The following is a 16,157-nucleotide window of genomic DNA, read 5'->3' as shown; positions in this document are numbered from 1 at the left end:
GCCTGGCACTTATGAGCCCAAGCCTGGATGTTCTCCAGGTCTTGCTGCATGCGGGCTCGGACTGCTTCATTATTTGAGGGGTTGCGAATGGAACTGAACACTGTGCAGTCATCAGCAAACATCCCCATTTCTGACCTTATGATGGAGGGAAGGTCATTGATGAAGCAGCTGAAGATGGTTGGGCCGAGGGCACTGCCCTGAGGAACTCCTGCAGCAATGTCCTGGGGCTGAGATGATTGGCCTCCAACAACCACTACCATCTTCCTTTGTGCTAGGCATGACTCCAGCCACTGGAGAGTTTTCCCCCTGATTCCCATTGACTTCAGTTTTACTAGGGCTCCTTGGTGCCACACTCGGTCAAATGCTGCCTTGATGTCAAGGGCAGTCACTCTCACCTCACCTCTGGAATTCAGCTCTTTTGTCCATGTTTGGACCAAGGCTGTAATGAGGTCTGGAGCCGAGTGGTCCTGGCGGAACCCAAACTGAGCATCGGTGAACAGGTTATTGGTGAGTAAGTGCTGCTTGATAGCACTGTCGACGACACCTTCCATCACTTTGCTGATGATGGAGAGTAGACTGGCCGGATTGGATTTGTCCTGCTTTTGTGGACAGGACATACCTGGGCAATTTTCCACATTATCGGGTAGATGCCAGTGTTGTAACTGTACTGGAACAGCTTGGCTCGAGGCGCAGCTAGTTCTGGAGCACAAGTCTTCAGCACTGCAGCTGGGATGTTGTCGGGGCCCATAGCCTTTGCTGTATCCAGTGCACTCAGCTGTTTCTTGATATCACGTGGATTGAATCGAATTGGCCGAAGACTGGCTTCCGTGATGGTGGGGATATCGGGAGGAGGCCGAGATGGATCATCCACTCAGCACTTCTGGCTGAAGATGGTTGCAAACGCTTCAGCCTTGACTTTTGCTCTCACGTGCGGACTCCGCCATCATTGAGGATGGGGATGTTTGCAGAGCCTCCTCCTCCCGTTAGTTGTTTAATTGTCCACCACCATTCACGACTGGATGTGGCAGGACTGCAGAGCTTTGATCTGATCCGTTGGTTGTGGAATCGCTTAGCTCTGTCTATAGCATGTTGCTTCCGCTGTTTAGCATGCACATAGTCCTGAGTTGTAGCTTACCAGGTTGGCACCTCATTTTTAGGTACGCCTGGTGCTGCTCCTGGCATGCTCTTCTGCACTCCTCATTGAACCAGGGTTGATCCCCTGGCTTGTTGGTAATGGTAGAGTGAGGAATATTCGGGCCATGAGGTTACAGATTGTGCTGGAATATAATTCTGCTGCTGATGGCCCACAGTGCCTCATGCATGCCCAGTTTTGAGCTGCTAGATCTGTTCTGAATCTATCCCATTTAGCACGGTGGTAGTGCCACACAACACGTTGGATGGTGTCCTCAGTGCGAAGACGGGACTTCATCTCCACGAGGACTGTGCGGTGGTCACTCCTACCAATACTGTCGTGGACAGATGCATTTGCGACAGGTAGATTGGTGAGGACGAGGTCAAGTAAGTTTTTCCCTCGTGTTGGTTCGCTCACCACCTGCCGCAGGCCCAGTCTAGCAGCTATGTCCTTCAGGACTCGGCCAGCTCGGTCAGTGGTGGTGCTACCGAGCCACTCTTGGTGATGCACATTGAAGTCCCCCACCCAGAGTACATTTTGTGCCCTTGCTACCCTCAGTGCTTCCTCCAAGTGGTGCTCAATATGGATGAGGACTGATTCATCAGCTGAGGGAGGACGGTAGGTGGTAATCAGCAGGAGGTTTCCTTGCCCATGTTTGACCTGATGCCATGAGATCTCATGGGGTCCAGAGTCAATGTTGAGGACTCCCACGGCCACTCCCTCCTGACTGTATATCACTGTACCGCCACCTCTGGCCGGTGGGACAGGACACACCCAGGGATGGTGATGGAAGAGTCTGGGACGTTGGCTGAAAGATATGATTCTGTGAGTATGGCTATGTCAGGCTGTTGCTTGACTAGTCTGTGGGACAGCTCTCCCAATTTTGGCACAAGTCCCCAGATGTTGGTAAGGAGGACCTTGCAGGGTCGACTGGGCTTGGTGTTTTGCTGTTGTCGTGTCCGGTGCCTAGTGATCAGATGCCGGGTGGTCCGTCCGGTTTTATTCTTATTATGACTTTTCGTAGCGAGATTTTACAACTGAGTGGCTTGCTCGGACATTTCAGAGGGTGATTAAGAATCAACCACATTGCTGTGGGTCTGGAGTCACATTTTGGCCAGACCGGGTAAGGGCGGCAGGTTTCCTTCCCTAAAGGACATTAGTGAACCAGATGGGTTTTTCCGACAATCCAGTAGTTTCATGGCCATCATTACTGATACCAGTATTTTAATTCCAGATTTTTAATTAATTAATTGAATGTAATTAATTAATTGAATTTCAATTCGCCAGCTGCCGTGGCGGGATTTGAACTCATGATTCTGGATTTTAGTCCAGGTCTCCAGATTACTAGTCCAGTAACATAACCACTATGCTACTGTACCCATACCCCTCTCTCTCTCTCTCTCTCTTTTTATATATATATTCCCCTCTCTCTCGCTCTCTCTCTCTCTCTGCGTTCCCCTCTCTCTCTCTCTCCCTCTGCCTTCCCCTCTCTCTCTCTCTCTCTCCCTCTGCCTTCCCCTCTCTCTCTCTCCCTCTGCCTTCCCCTCTCTCTCTCTCTCTCCCTCTGCCTTCCCCTCTCTCTCTCTCCCCCTCTGCCTTCCCCTCTCTCTCTCTCCCCCTCTGCCTTCCCCTCTCTCTCTCTCCCCCTCTGCCTTCCCCTCTCTCTCTCTCTCTCCCCCTCTGCCTTCCCCTCTCTCTCTCTCTCTCCCCCTCTGCCTTCCCCTCTCTCTCTCTCTCTCCCCCTCTGCCTTCCCCTCTCTCTCTCTCTCTCCCCCTCTGCCTTCCCCTCTCTCTCTCTCTCTCCCCCTCTGCCTTCCCCTCTCTCTCTCTCTCTCCCCCTATGCCTTCCCCTCTCTCTCTCTCTCTCCCCCTCTGCCTTCCCCTCTCTCTCTCTCTCTCCCCCTCTGCCTTCCCCTCTCTCTCTCTCTCTCCCCCTCTGCCTTCCCCTCTCTCTCTCTCTCTCCCCCTCTGCCTTCCCCTCTCTCTCTCTCTCTCCCCCCTCTGCCTTCCCCTCTCTCTCTCTCTCTCCCCCTCTGCCTTCCCCTCTCTCTCTCTCTCTCCCCCTCTGCCTTCCCCTCTCTCTCTCTCTCTCCCCCTCTGCCTTCCCCTCTCTCTCTCTCTCTCCCCCTCTGCCTTCCCCTCTCTCTCTCTCTCTCCCCCTCTGCCTTCCCCTCTCTCTCTCTCTCTCCCCCTCTGCCTTCCCCTCTCTCTCTCTCTCTCCCCCTCTGCCTTCCCCTCTCTCTCTCTCTCTCCCCCTCTGCCTTCCCCTCTCTCTCTCTCTCTCCCCCTCTGCCTTCCCCTCTCTCTCTCTCTCTCCCCCTCTGCCTTCCCCTCTCTCTCTCTCTCTCCCCCTCTGCCTTCCCCTCTCTCTCTCTCTCTCTCCCCTCTGCCTTCCCCTCTCTCTCTCTCTCTCTCCCCCTCTGCCTTCCCCTCTCTCTCTCTCTCTCCCCCTCTGCCTTCCCCTCTCTCTCTCTCTCTCCCCCTCTGCCTTCCCCTCTCTCTCTCTCTCTCTCCCCCTCTGCCTTCCCCTCTCTCTCTCTCTCTCCCCCTCTGCCTTCCCCTCTCTCTCTCTCTCTCCCCCTCTGCCTTCCCCTCTCTCTCTCTCTCTCCCCCTCTGCCTTCCCCTCTCTCTCTCTCTCTCCCCCTCTGCCTTCCCCTCTCTCTCTCTCTCTCTCCCCCTCTGCCTTCCCCTCTCTCTCTCTCTCTCTCCCTCTGCCTTCCCCTCTCTCTCTCTCTCTCCCCCTCTGCCTTCCCCTCTCTCTCTCTCTCTCTCTCCCCCTCTGCCTTCCCCTCTCTCTCTCTCTCCCCCTCTGCCTTCCCCTCTCTCTCTCTCTCCCCCTCTGCCTTCCCCTCTCTCTCTCTCCCCCTCTGCCTTCCCCTCTCTCTCTCTCCCCCTCTGCCTTCCCCTCTCTCTCTCTCCCCCTCTGCCTTCCCCTCTCTCTCTCTCCCCCTCTGCCTTCCCCTCTCTCTCTCTCCCCCTCTGCCTTCCCCTCTCTCTCTCTCCCCCTCTGCCTTCCCCGCCCTCCCCCTCCCCCTCGATTCCCCGCTCTCTCCCTCGATTCCCCGCTCTCTCCCTCGATTCCCCACTCTCTCTCTCTCTCTATTCCCCACTCTCTCTCTCTATTCCCCACTCTCTCTCTCTCTCTATTCCCCACTCTCTCTCTCTCTCTATTCCCCACTCTCTCTCTCTCTCTATTCCCCACTCTCTCTCTCTCTCTATTCCCCACTCTCTCTCTCTCTCTATTCCCCACTCTCTCTCTCTCTCTATTCCCCTCTCTCTCTCTCTATTCCCCTCTCTCTCTCTCTCTTTGTATCCCTCTCTCTCTCTCTCTGTATCCCCCTCTCTCTCTCTCTCTGTATCCCCCCCTCTCTCTCTCTCTCTGTATCCCCCTCTCTCTCTCTCTCTGTATCCCCCTCTCTCTCTCTCTCTCTGTATCCCCCTCTCTCTCTCTCTCTCTGTATCCCCCTCTCTCTCTCTCTCTGTATCCCCCTCTCTCTCTCTCTCTGTATCCCCCTCTCTCTCTCTCTCTCTGTATCCCCCTCTCTCTCTCTCTCTCTGTATCCCCCTCTCTCTCTCTCTCTGTATCCCCCTCTCTCTCTCTCTCTGTATCCCCCTCTCTCTCTCTCTCTCTGTATCCCCCTCTCTCTCTCTCTCTCTGTATCCCCCCCTCTCTCTCTCTGTATCCCCCTCTCTCTCTCTCTCTCTGTATCCCCCTCTCTCTCTCTCTCTGTATCCCCCTCTCTCTCTCTCTCTCTGTATCCCCCTCTCTCTCTCTCTCTCTGTATCCCCCTCTCTCTCTCTCTCTCTGTATCCCCCTCTCTCTCTCTCTGTATCCCCCTCTCTCTCTCTCTCTGTATCCCCCTCTCTCTCTCTCTGTATCCCCTCTCTCTCTCTCTCTCTCTCTTTATCCCCCTCTCTCTCTCTCTCTCTCTCTTTATCCCCCTCTCTCTCTCTATCCCCCTCTCTCTCTCTGTATCCCCCTCTCTCTCTCTCTGTATCCCCCTCTCTCTCTCTCTCTCTGTATCCCCCTCTCTCTCTCTCTCTCTCTGTATCCCCCTCTCTCTCTCTCTCTCTGTATCCCCCTCTCTCTCTCTCTCTGTATCCCCCTCTCTCTCTCTCTCTCTGTATCCCCCCTCTCTCTCTCTCTGTATTCCCTGCTCTCTCCCTGTATTCCCCTCTCTCCCTCCCTGTATTCCCCACTCTCTCTCCCTGTATTCCCCACTCTCTCTCCCTGTATTCCCCACTCTATTACCCAGTTCGTAATCTTTTTGAATTTGTATTTCCACCTCCTGGATTTCCCAGCCATTAGGACCTGCTGCTCTACTGGATTACATTAAGTGGAGATGCCGGTGATGGACTGGGGTTGACAATTGTAAACAATTTTACAACACCAAGTTATAGTCCAGCAATTTTATTTTAAATTCACAAGCTTTCGGAGGCTACCTCCTTCCTCAGGTGAACGATCCGCATCGTTCACCTGAGGAAGGAGGTAGCCTCCGAAAGCTTGTGAATTTAAAATAAAATTGCTGGACTATAACTTGGTGTTGTAAAATTGTTTACAAGGATTACATTAAGACTCGACTGCTGGGACTCTGCTCTGCTACTCAGTCACTTCAAATGTTTACAATAACTTTTTCTGGCCGACAGCCCATTCCCTCACCTGCTGTTGTAATCCGCTGATCGGCTGACTGTACATGAGCACACTGCGAGTTTCTCAGCTTTATTCTCTCCAGTCCCTTTCTCCACATTCCCCTCTCTATTCCCCTCTCCTCTGTGCACTACATGTCAATTACATTTCGCATCCAATGGGAGCTTAATGATTAACCAATTGCAGCTTTACACCTCTCATCACAAGCTCCCTCCATATCTGCAATCCCCTGTACTGACATTTTATAATCACTTCTTTATCAGCGAAGTGAGGCCACACCCCAGTTGCTATGGTAATGCAGCAATATTTGATAACGATTGGCCCTCCAGACTTTGGGATGAGTCCAAGAATCATCTCCTCCCCCTCCAGCCTATAAATTATCAGACTCTGCTTGTTTACTGAGGCTTGCTATGTTACATTCAGTGAATCAATGACCAACTACTCTGCACTGTTATCAATAATCTGTATTGCGTGTAATGCAATGAGGCACCCTAGAGTGTAATGAAGTGTAATTATGTCCAATGTGTTCATTGAACTGCTCTTGATGTAACCTGAAAATTGCATAATCTGTATTGTGTACATTTGGAATGTGATATGACAACTGTATTGTATGTATTCCTGCAAATTTTATGAATAAAGTATATTTTTTGAAAAAAAACTATTCTGCATTCTGCCTATTTCAGCCTGCTTTTTCTGGCGCTTCACCACATCATAGAATACAGTGCAGGGGGAGGCCATTCAGCCCATTTTGTGCCTGTGCTCGCTTTTTGAACGAACTATCCATTAATCCCACATCCGTGCTCTGTGCAAACAATGTGGACTTGGTTGGTATAGATTATCATCCAGTGCAATGAATGGGGGCTCGGTTCATAGTATCACAGTAGGTACAGCACAGGAGGAGATCATTCGGCCCACCGTACCTGTGCTGGCTCTTTGAAAGAGCTATCCAATTAGTCCCATTTCCCCATAGCCCTGTTAATGCTTCCCCTTCAAGAATTTATCCAATTCCCTTTTGAAAGTTACTACTGAATCTGCTCCCACCGCCCTTTCAGGCAGTGAATTCCAGATCATAACAACTCGCTGCGTAAAAAAATTTCCTCATCTCCCCTCTGGCTCTTTTGCCGATCACCTTAAATCTGTGTCCTCTGGTTACCGACCCTTCTGCCACTGGAAACAGTTTCTCCTTCTTTACTCTATCAAAACCCTTCATGATTTTGAACACCTCTATCAAATCTCCCCTTAACCTTCTCTGCTCTCAGGAGAACAATCCCAGCTTCTCCAGTCTCTCCACATAACTGAAGTCCCTCATCCCTGGCACCATTCTAGTAAATCTCTTCAGCACCCTCTCTAAGGCCTTGACATCCTTCCTAAAGTGCGGTGTCCAGAATTGAACACAATACTCCAGCTGAGGCCTAACCAGTGTTTGATAAAGGTTTAGCATAACTTCCTTGCTTTTGTACTCTATGCCTCTATCAATAAAGCCCAGGATCCCATATGGCAGAGTTCAGCACGTGAGTGCAAAAGACAAGGCTGAAGCGTTTGCAATCATCTTCAGCCAGAAGTGCCGAGTGGATGATCCATCTCGGCCTCCTCCTGATATCCCCACCATCACAGAAGCCAGTCTTCAGAAAATTCGATTCACTCCATGTGATATCAAGAAATGGCTGAGTGCACTGAAAATAACAAAGGCTATGGGCCCCGACAACATCCCGGCTGTAGTGCTGAAGACTTGTGCTCCAGAACTAGCCGCACCTCTAGCCAAACTGTTCCAGTACAGCTACAACACTGGCATCTACCCGACAATGTGGAAAATTGCCCAGGTATGTCCTGTCCACAAAAAGCAGGACAAATCCAATCCGGCCAATTACCGCCCCATCAGTCTACTCTCAATCAGCAGCAAAGTGATGCTCAGTTTGGGTTCCGCCAGGACCACTCAGCTCCAGACCTCATTACAGCCTTGGTCCAAACATGGACAAAAGAGCTGAATTCCAGAGGTGAGGTGAGAATGACTGCCCTTGACATCAAGGCAGCATTTGACCGAGTGTGGCACCAAGGAGCCCCAGTAAAATTGAAGTCAATGGGAATCAGGGGGAAAACTCTCCAGTGGCTGGAGTCATGCCTAGCACAAAGGAAGATGGTGGTGGTTGTTGGAGGCCAATCATCTCAGCCCCAGGTCATTGGTGCAGGAGTTCCTCAGGGCAGTGTCCTAGGCCCAACCATCTTCAGCTGTTTCATCAATGACCTACCCTCCATCATAAGGTCAGAAATGGGGATGTTCGCTGAAGATTGCACAGTGTTCAGTTCCATTCGCAACCCCTCAGATAATGAAGCAGTCCGTGCCCGCATGCAGCAAGACCGGGACAACATCCAGGCTTGGGCTCATAAGTGGCAAGTAACATTCGTGCCAGACAATTGCCAGGCAATGACCATCTCCAACAAGAGAGAGTCTAACCACCTCCCCTTGACATTCAACGGCATTACCATCACCGAATCCCCCACCATCAACATCCTGGGGGTCACCATTGACCAGAAACTTAACTGGACCAGCCATATAAATACTGTGGCTACAAGAGCAGGTCAGAGGCTGGGTATTCTGCGGCGAGTGACTCACCTCCTGACTCCCCAGAGCCTTTCCACTATCTACAAGGCACAAGTCGGGAGTGTGATGGAATACTCTCCACTTGCCTGGATGAGTGCAGCTCCAACAACACTCAAGAAGCTTGACACCATCCAGGTCAAAGTAGCCCGCTTGATTGGCACCCCATCCACCACCCTAAACATTCACTCCCTTCAGCACTGGCGCATCATGGCTGCAGTGTGTACCATCCACAGGATGCACTGCAGCAACTTGCCAAAGGTATTAAGGGATATGGGCCAAAGGCAGGTATATGGAGCTAGATCACAGATCAGCCATGATCTTATCAAATGGCGGAGCAGGCACGAGGGGCTGAATGGCCTACTCCTGTTCCTATGTTCCTATGACTTCTTCGACAGCACCTCCCAAACCCGCGACCTCCACCACCTAGAAGGACAAGATCAGCAGGCACATGGGAACAACACCACCTGCACGTTCCCCTCCAAGTCACACACCATCCCGACTTGGAAATATATCGCCATTCCTGCATCATCGCTGGGTCAAAATCCTGGAACTCCCTACCTAACAGCACTGTGGGAGAACCTTCACCACACGGACTGCAGCGGTTCAAGAAGGCGGCTCACCACCACCTTCTCAAGGGCAATTAGGGATGGGCAATAAATGCCGGCCTCGCCAGGGACGCCCACATCCCATGAACGAATAAAAAAATATATAATTTTTAAACAGCCTTTTCAACTTTTCCTGCCACCTTCAAAGATTTGTGTACATATACCCCCAGGTCTCTCTGTTCCTGCACCCCCTTTAAAATTGTACCATTTAGTTTATATTGCCTCTCCTCATTCTTCCCATCAAAATGTATCACTTCACGTTTCTCTGTATTAAATTCCATCTGCAATGTGTCTGCCCATTTCACCAGTCTGTCTATGTCCTCCTGATGTCTGTTACTATTCTCCACATTGTTTATATACCCAAGTCCAGGTCATTAATATATATCAAAAAGAGCAGTGGTCCTAATACTGACCCCTGGGGAACACCACTGTAAGCTTCCCTCCAGTCTGAAAAACAACCAGTCGCCACTACGCTCTGCTTTCTGTCCCCGAGCCAATTTTGTATCCACGCTGTCACTGTCCTTTAATCCCATGGGCTTCAATTTTGCTGACAAGTCTATTATGTGATACTTTATCAAATGCCTTTTCAAAGTCCATATACACATCAACCGCACTCCCCTCATCAACCCTCTCTGTTACCTCATCAAAGAACTCAATCAAGTTTGTTAAACACGATTTTCCTTTAACAAATCCGTGCTGACTTTCATTTATTAACCCAGATTTTTCCAAGTGTCAATTTATTTTATCCCAGATTATTGTCTCGAAAAGTTTCCCCACCACCTTGCTGTTTGTACCTTACATTCAGGCAATCGTTAAATTGATAATGGTTATATATGTAAATAATAAACTGAAGTGGAAGTAAACCAATGTGCAGATGGAGGAGTGATTCCAGTGACATCACCTGCCTCTGTGCTGACATTATCAGTGAGAACAGACAGCTCACAAAATTCAGAAAAGATATCAGGGATATGAGATACTATGTAAAACCTTTTAAATAGGGGTCACCTTCCCCAATAGGTACTGAGTCAAACAGATCAGTAGGTCCCAAGCTTGGTTCTAAACTGGCTGATCTGATCCAGGTACTGGTAAGTTTCAATCATCAGGTACTGGAGACCCCGCCTGGCTTTGGTCAGGAATCACCCACTCTGCGCACAGGGACGATTTGGCAGCAATCTCCTCAATCACCTCACCACCCATTTCTCAAGGTGGACTTAGTTTGTGACGTCTTCCACAGCCAAATAGCCTGCGCTCAACGTCTTGACTCATGAATGCAAAAAATCACCAATTGGGTGTTACCTTAAGGTGGCCGGTGCATGTAGCACCATTTCAGCACGACACAGCGTCTTCAGGAGAGAAACAGACAAAATTGTGTAATAGAAACAGAGCATGCTGGAGCTCAGTAAGTCAGGCAGCATCACTCGCTGTGCTTCTCCAGCATGTTCTGTTTTTATTTCAGATTTCCAGCATCTGCAGTATTTGGCTTTTCAGACACAAATTGTGTGTTGGGGGAAGGGGGGTTGGGGGGAGAGAAAAGAGAGGACTAATTCCAGAACATTTCTGCAGCAGGAAATGCATGGATTGGGACTGAATGGAAGTGACTGGCTGGATTGGAATCCTGTGCTGGCATTCTGTTTGCTGCAGGTACAGGACTGAGCAAGGATCCGGATAATTGAGAGCTGCATTCCCACCGGCTGTGAGGCAGGTACTGACAGGCACCTTTATATCATGGCTCGAGTGGCCCTGTACATCTGGCAAACTTCCTGTTCTCCATAACTGACTTACTGGAGGGTAGGGTTGCCAACTCTGGTTGGAAGTATTTCTGGAGGTTTCATCACGACCTCCCGTCTCCAACCGCCCTACCCAGTAAAACAGCCCCCTTCTCCTAATAACTAATACATCAAAGTGCGCAAAGAAAATGGGGAAAAACCCAATTTTTTTTCTGCACCTGTATTTTTTTCTCCCCAATTGCTCGCAGCAGTGTCCAGGAGATTAATCTTTTAATTCCTGGAGACTCCAGGACAATGCTGGAGGGTTGGTGACCCCACTGGAGAGGGACGGGGCTCCCCCTGCCCTTCCCTTCCCATCCCATCCCATACCTGTCCAAGAATTAACAGAACATGAAAGGGAACTTTATTCACACCAATGTAAACGCTGCTTCTCTTGCTCGTCCTCCCTGCGCTTATTTAATGAGCAGCTGCCTTTGAATTGTTTGCTGTGATGTATCAGCAGCCCTGACTGTGTAGTTTGGTGAAAGTTTGTTCTGCTGGCTGTGGGAGTTGCTGCCTCTCTGTCCCCACCACACCCTGCTGCCAGTGACGAGCTCTTTTCGCCGGATGTGGAGGTCCAGGTTCCTCCGGTGTACAACACTTTGTTTCCTGGATCCGAGCGGCGGCAGGTCGCGTCCCTCGGGTGGACCCCCTGCGCATTGAGATCGGGCTGGTTTGGGGCCAGAGCCGAGTGAAACCCCCACCCTCAGCCGACCAGCAGCTCAGGTGCAAACCAGCAGGTACAGGGATCGAGTGGCCCCGGGCAGGTACAGGGAGGTGGCCCCGGGCAGGTACAGGGATCGAGTGGCCCCGGGCAGGTACAGGGAGGTGGCCGTGCTCCACAGCCCGTGTGCGGTCAGCGAGCAGATTGTAAACTCCCAGCTTCACACACTCCGGGACTGCTCTCCAGATGCGTACGTGAATTACCCGTGTCCCTGTTAGTATTACTAACTCGGGTTTGTGTGCGGGTAGGTAGCTGTGTCACTAACTCAGGTGTGCGTGTACAGGTAGGTAGGTACTTGTGTCCCTCGGTGTCACTAACTCAGGTGTGCGTGTACAGGTAGGTCGGTACTTGTGTCTCTCGGTGTCACTAACTCAGGTGTGCGTGTACAGGTAGGTCAGTACTTGTGTCCCTCGGTGTCACTAACTCAGGTGTGCGTGTACAGGTAGGTCGGTACTTGTGTCTCTCGGTGTCACTAACTCAGGTGTGCGTGTACAGGTAGGTCGGTACTTGTGTCTCTTGGTGTCACTAACTCAGGTGTGCGTGTACAGGTAGGTCAGTACTTGTGTCCCTCGGTGTCACTAACTCAGGTGTGCGTGTACAGGTAGGTCGGTACTTGTGTCTCTCGGTGTCACTAACTCAGGTGTGCGTGTACAGGTAGGTCGGTACTTGTGTCTCTCGGTGTCACTAACTCAGGTGTGCGTGTACAGGTAGGTCAGTACTTGTGTCCCTCGGTGTCACTAACTCAGGTGTGCGTGTACAGGTAGGTAGGTACTTGTGTCTCTCGGTGTCACTAACTCAGGTGTGCGTGTACAGGTAGGTAGGTACTTGTGTCTCTCGGTGTCACTAACTCAGGTGTGCGTGTACAGGTAGGTAGGTACTTGTGTCTCTCGGTGTCACTAACTCAGGTGTGCGTGTACAGGTAGGTCGGTACTTGTGTCTCTCGGTGTCACTAACTCAGGTGTGCGTGTACAGGTAGGTAGGTACTTGTGTCTCTCGGTGTCACTAACTCAGGTGTGCGTGTACAGGTAGGTCGGTACTTGTGTCTCTCGGTGTCACTAACTCAGGTGTGCGTGTACAGGTAGGTCGGTACTTGTGTCTCTCGGTGTCACTAACTCAGGTGTGCGTGTACAGGTAGGTCGGTACTTGTGTCTCTCGGTGTCACTAACTCAGGTGTGCGTGTACAGGTAGGTTGGTACTTGTGTCCCTCGGTGTCACTAACTCAGGTGTGCGTGTACAGGTAGGTCAATACTTGTGTCTCTCGGTGTCACTAACTCAGGTGTGCGTGTACAGGTAGGTCGGTACTTGTGTCTCTCGGTGTCACTAACTCAGGTGTGCGTGTACAGGTAGGTCGGTACTTGTGTCTCTCGGTGTCACTAACTCAGGTGTGCGTGTACAGGTCGGTAGGTACTTGTGTCTCTCGGTGTCACTAACTCAGGTGTGCGTGTACAGGTAGGTAGGTACTTGTGTCTCTCGGTGTCACTAACTCAGGTGTGCGTGTACAGGTAGGTCGGTACTTGTGTCCCTCAGTGTCACTAACTCAGGTGTGCGTGTACAGGTAGGTCAGTACTTGTGTCTCTCGGTGTCACTAACTCAGGTGTGCGTGTACAGGTAGGTAGGTACTTGTGTCTCTCGGTGTCACTAACTCAGGTGTGCGTGTACAGGTAGGTTGGTACTTGTGTCCCTCGGTGTCACTAACTCAGGTGTGCGTGTACAGGTAGGTCAATACTTGTGTCTCTCGGTGTCACTAACTCAGGTGTGCGTGTACAGGTAGGTCGGTACTTGTGTCCCTCGGTGTCACTAACTCAGGTGTGCGTGTACAGGTAGGTTGGTACTTGTGTCCCTCGGTGTCACTAACTCAGGTGTGCGTGTACAGGTAGGTCAATACTTGTGTCTCTCGGTGTCACTAACTCAGGTGTGCGTGTACAGGTAGGTCGGTACTTGTGTCCCTCGGTGTCACTAACTCAGGTGTGCGTGTACAGGTATGTAGGTACTTGTGTCTCTCGGTGTCACTAACTCAGGTGTGCGTGTACAGGTAGGTCAGTACTTGTGTCTCTCGGTGTCACTAACTCAGGTGTGCGTGTACAGGTATGTAGGTACTTGTGTCTCTCGGTGTCACTAACTCAGGTGTGCGTGTACAGGTAGGTCAGTACTTGTGTCTCTCGGTGTCACTAACTCAGGTGTGCGTGTACAGGTAGGTAGGTACTTGTGTCTCTCGGTGTCACTAACTCAGGTGTGCGTGTACAGGTAGGTCGGTACTTGTGTCCCTCGGTGTCACTAACTCAGGTGTGCGTGTACAGGTAGGTACTTGTGTCCCTCGGTGTCACTAACTCAGGTGTGCGTGTACAGGTCGGTACTTGTGTCTCTCGGTGTCACTAACTCAGGTGTGCGTGTACAGGTAGGTCGGTACTTGTGTCTCTCGGTGTCACTAACTCAGGTGTGCGTGTACAGGTAGGTAGGTACTTGTGTCCCTCAGTGTCACTAACTCAGGTGTGTGTGTGCAGGTAGGTAGGTACTTGTGTCACTAACTCAGGTGTGCGTGTGCAGGTAGGTAGGTACTTGTGTCATTAACTCAGGTGTGCGTGTACAGGTAGGTACTTGTGTCCCTCGGTGTCACTAACTCAGGTGTGCGTGTACAGGTAGGTACTTGTGTCCCTCGGTGTCACTAACTCAGGTGTGCGTGTACAGGTAGGTCGGTACTTGTGTCTCTCGGTGTCACTAACTCAGGTGTGCGTGTACAGGTAGGTAGGTACTTGTGTCCCTCAGTGTCACTAACTCAGGTGTGCGTGTGCAGGTAGGTAGGTACTTGTGTCACTAACTCAGGTGTGCGTGTGCAGGTAGGTAGGTACTTGTGTCACTAACTCAGGTGTGCGTGTGCAGGTAGGTAGGTACTTGTGTCACTAACTCAGGTGTGCGTGTGCAGGTAGGTAGGTACTTGTGTCTCTCGGTGTCACTAACTCAGGTGTGTGTGTACAGGTAGGTAGGTACTTGTGTCCCTCGGTGTCACTAACTCAGGTGTGCGTGTACAGGTAGGTAGGTACTTGTGTCCCTCAGTGTCACTAACTCAGGTGTGTGTGCACAGGTAAGTACTTGTGTCCCTCAGTGTCACTAACTCAGTTGTGCTGGTAGGTCCCTGTCGGTGTCACTAAGTCGGGTGTGCGCACACAAGCACGTAGATCAGTGCCTGTGTCTCCATCAGTGTCACTACGACCGAAACAACAGCAACTTTTCATTCATATCATGCCTTTAACATAATTAGACAGAAATGGACATCAAGTCAAAGAAGAAGATATTAGGAGGCTGAAGCCAGAGTAGCCAAAGATGAGCAGAAGGGAAGGATGCTGAAAAGGCCAGAGTTGGTGGAATGGGCAGTTTCAGGGGATGGAAGGACTAGAGGAGGTTACACAGATAAGTTGGGCCAAGACCATGAAGGGATTCAAACATGAGGATGAAAATTTTAAATTGGAGATGCTGGGGGACCAGAAGTCAATGTACTTCAGCAAGGACAGATGCGATAGGTGAGCGGGGCTTTGGTGTGGAATAGGATACGGGCAGCAGAGTTTTTGATGAGCTGTAGTTTACAGAGCGTGAAGGATGGGAAGCCGGCCTGGAGAACATTGCAATGGGTGAGTCTGGAGGTGACAAGGGCACCTATGAGAGTTTCAGCAGCAAATAGGCTGAGGTGGGGGCAGGGGTGGGAGGTGTTACGGAGGTGGAGGTAGGCGATCTTTGTGATAGAGAGAGCATGGGGTTGGAAGCTCAGCTCGGGCTTGAATAGGATGGTAAAGTTGCGAACCATCTGGTTCGGCCTGAGACAGTGGATAAGGCTGCAGGAGTTCCTCAGGGCAGTGTCCTAGGCCCAACTATCATCAGTTGCTTCATCAATGACCTTCCCTCCATCATAAGGTCAGAAGTGGGAGTGTTCATTGATGATTGCACAGTGTCCAACTCCATTTGCAATCCTCGGATAATGAAGCAGTCCGTGCCTGCATGCAGTGATACCTGGACAACATCCAGGCTTGGGCTGATAAGTGGCAAGTAACATTCACGCCAGACAAGTGCCAGGCAATGACCATCTCCAACAAGAGACAGTCTAACCACCTCCCCTTGACATTCAACGGCATTACCATCGCCGAATCCCCCACCATCAACACCCTGGGGTCACCATTGACCAGAAACTTAACTGGACCAGCCACATAAATACTGTGGCTACAAGAGCAGGTCCGGGGCTGGGTATTCTGCGGCGAGTGACTAACCTCCTTACTCCCCAGAGCCTCTCTACCACCTACAAAGCACATTAGGAGTGTGATGGAATGCTCTCCACTTGCCTGGATGAATCCAGCTGTAACAACACACAAAAAACTTATCATCCAGGACAAAGCAGCCCGCTTGATCGGCACCTCATTCACCCCCTCTTCCTGCGGCGCACCGTGGTTGCAGTGTGTACTGTCTACAGGACGCACTGCAGTAATTTGCCAAGGATTCTTCAACAGCACCTCCCAAACCTGTGACTTCCACCACCTAGAAGGATAAAGGCAGCGAGCGCATGGGAACACCACCACCTCTGGGTTCCCCTCCAACTCACACGCCATCCTGACCTGGACATATATTACTGTCTGTTCTTCGTCACAGGGTCAAAATCCTGGAACTCTCTACTTAACAGCATTGTAAGAACACCTTCACGG

The 16,157-nt window shown here is 51.0% G+C and overlaps 1 protein-coding gene across 2 annotated transcripts in view; it reads left to right on the top strand.

Moving 5' to 3' along the window:
- The first annotated feature begins 11,365 nt into the window (after nucleotides 1-11,365).
- Nucleotides 11,366-16,157, top strand: part of fam83hb (family with sequence similarity 83 member Hb) — a 72,272-nt gene continuing 67,480 nt past the window's right edge. The window contains exon 1 of one of the 2 annotated variants that reach the window (XM_067969194.1): nucleotides 11,366-11,477. The gene's annotated coding sequence lies outside the window, so the exon portion shown is untranslated. Of the gene's footprint in view, nucleotides 11,492-16,157 lie in introns of both variants that reach the window. The other variant, XM_067969186.1, reaches the window with a different exon arrangement.

This window comes from Heptranchias perlo, chromosome 2, assembly GCF_035084215.1.
Source record: "Heptranchias perlo isolate sHepPer1 chromosome 2, sHepPer1.hap1, whole genome shotgun sequence".
Classification (NCBI taxonomy): Eukaryota; Metazoa; Chordata; class Chondrichthyes; order Hexanchiformes; family Hexanchidae; genus Heptranchias; species Heptranchias perlo.
Note: the sequence above shows the minus strand (reverse complement) of the source record. Positions and strands in the feature narration are given on the sequence as shown.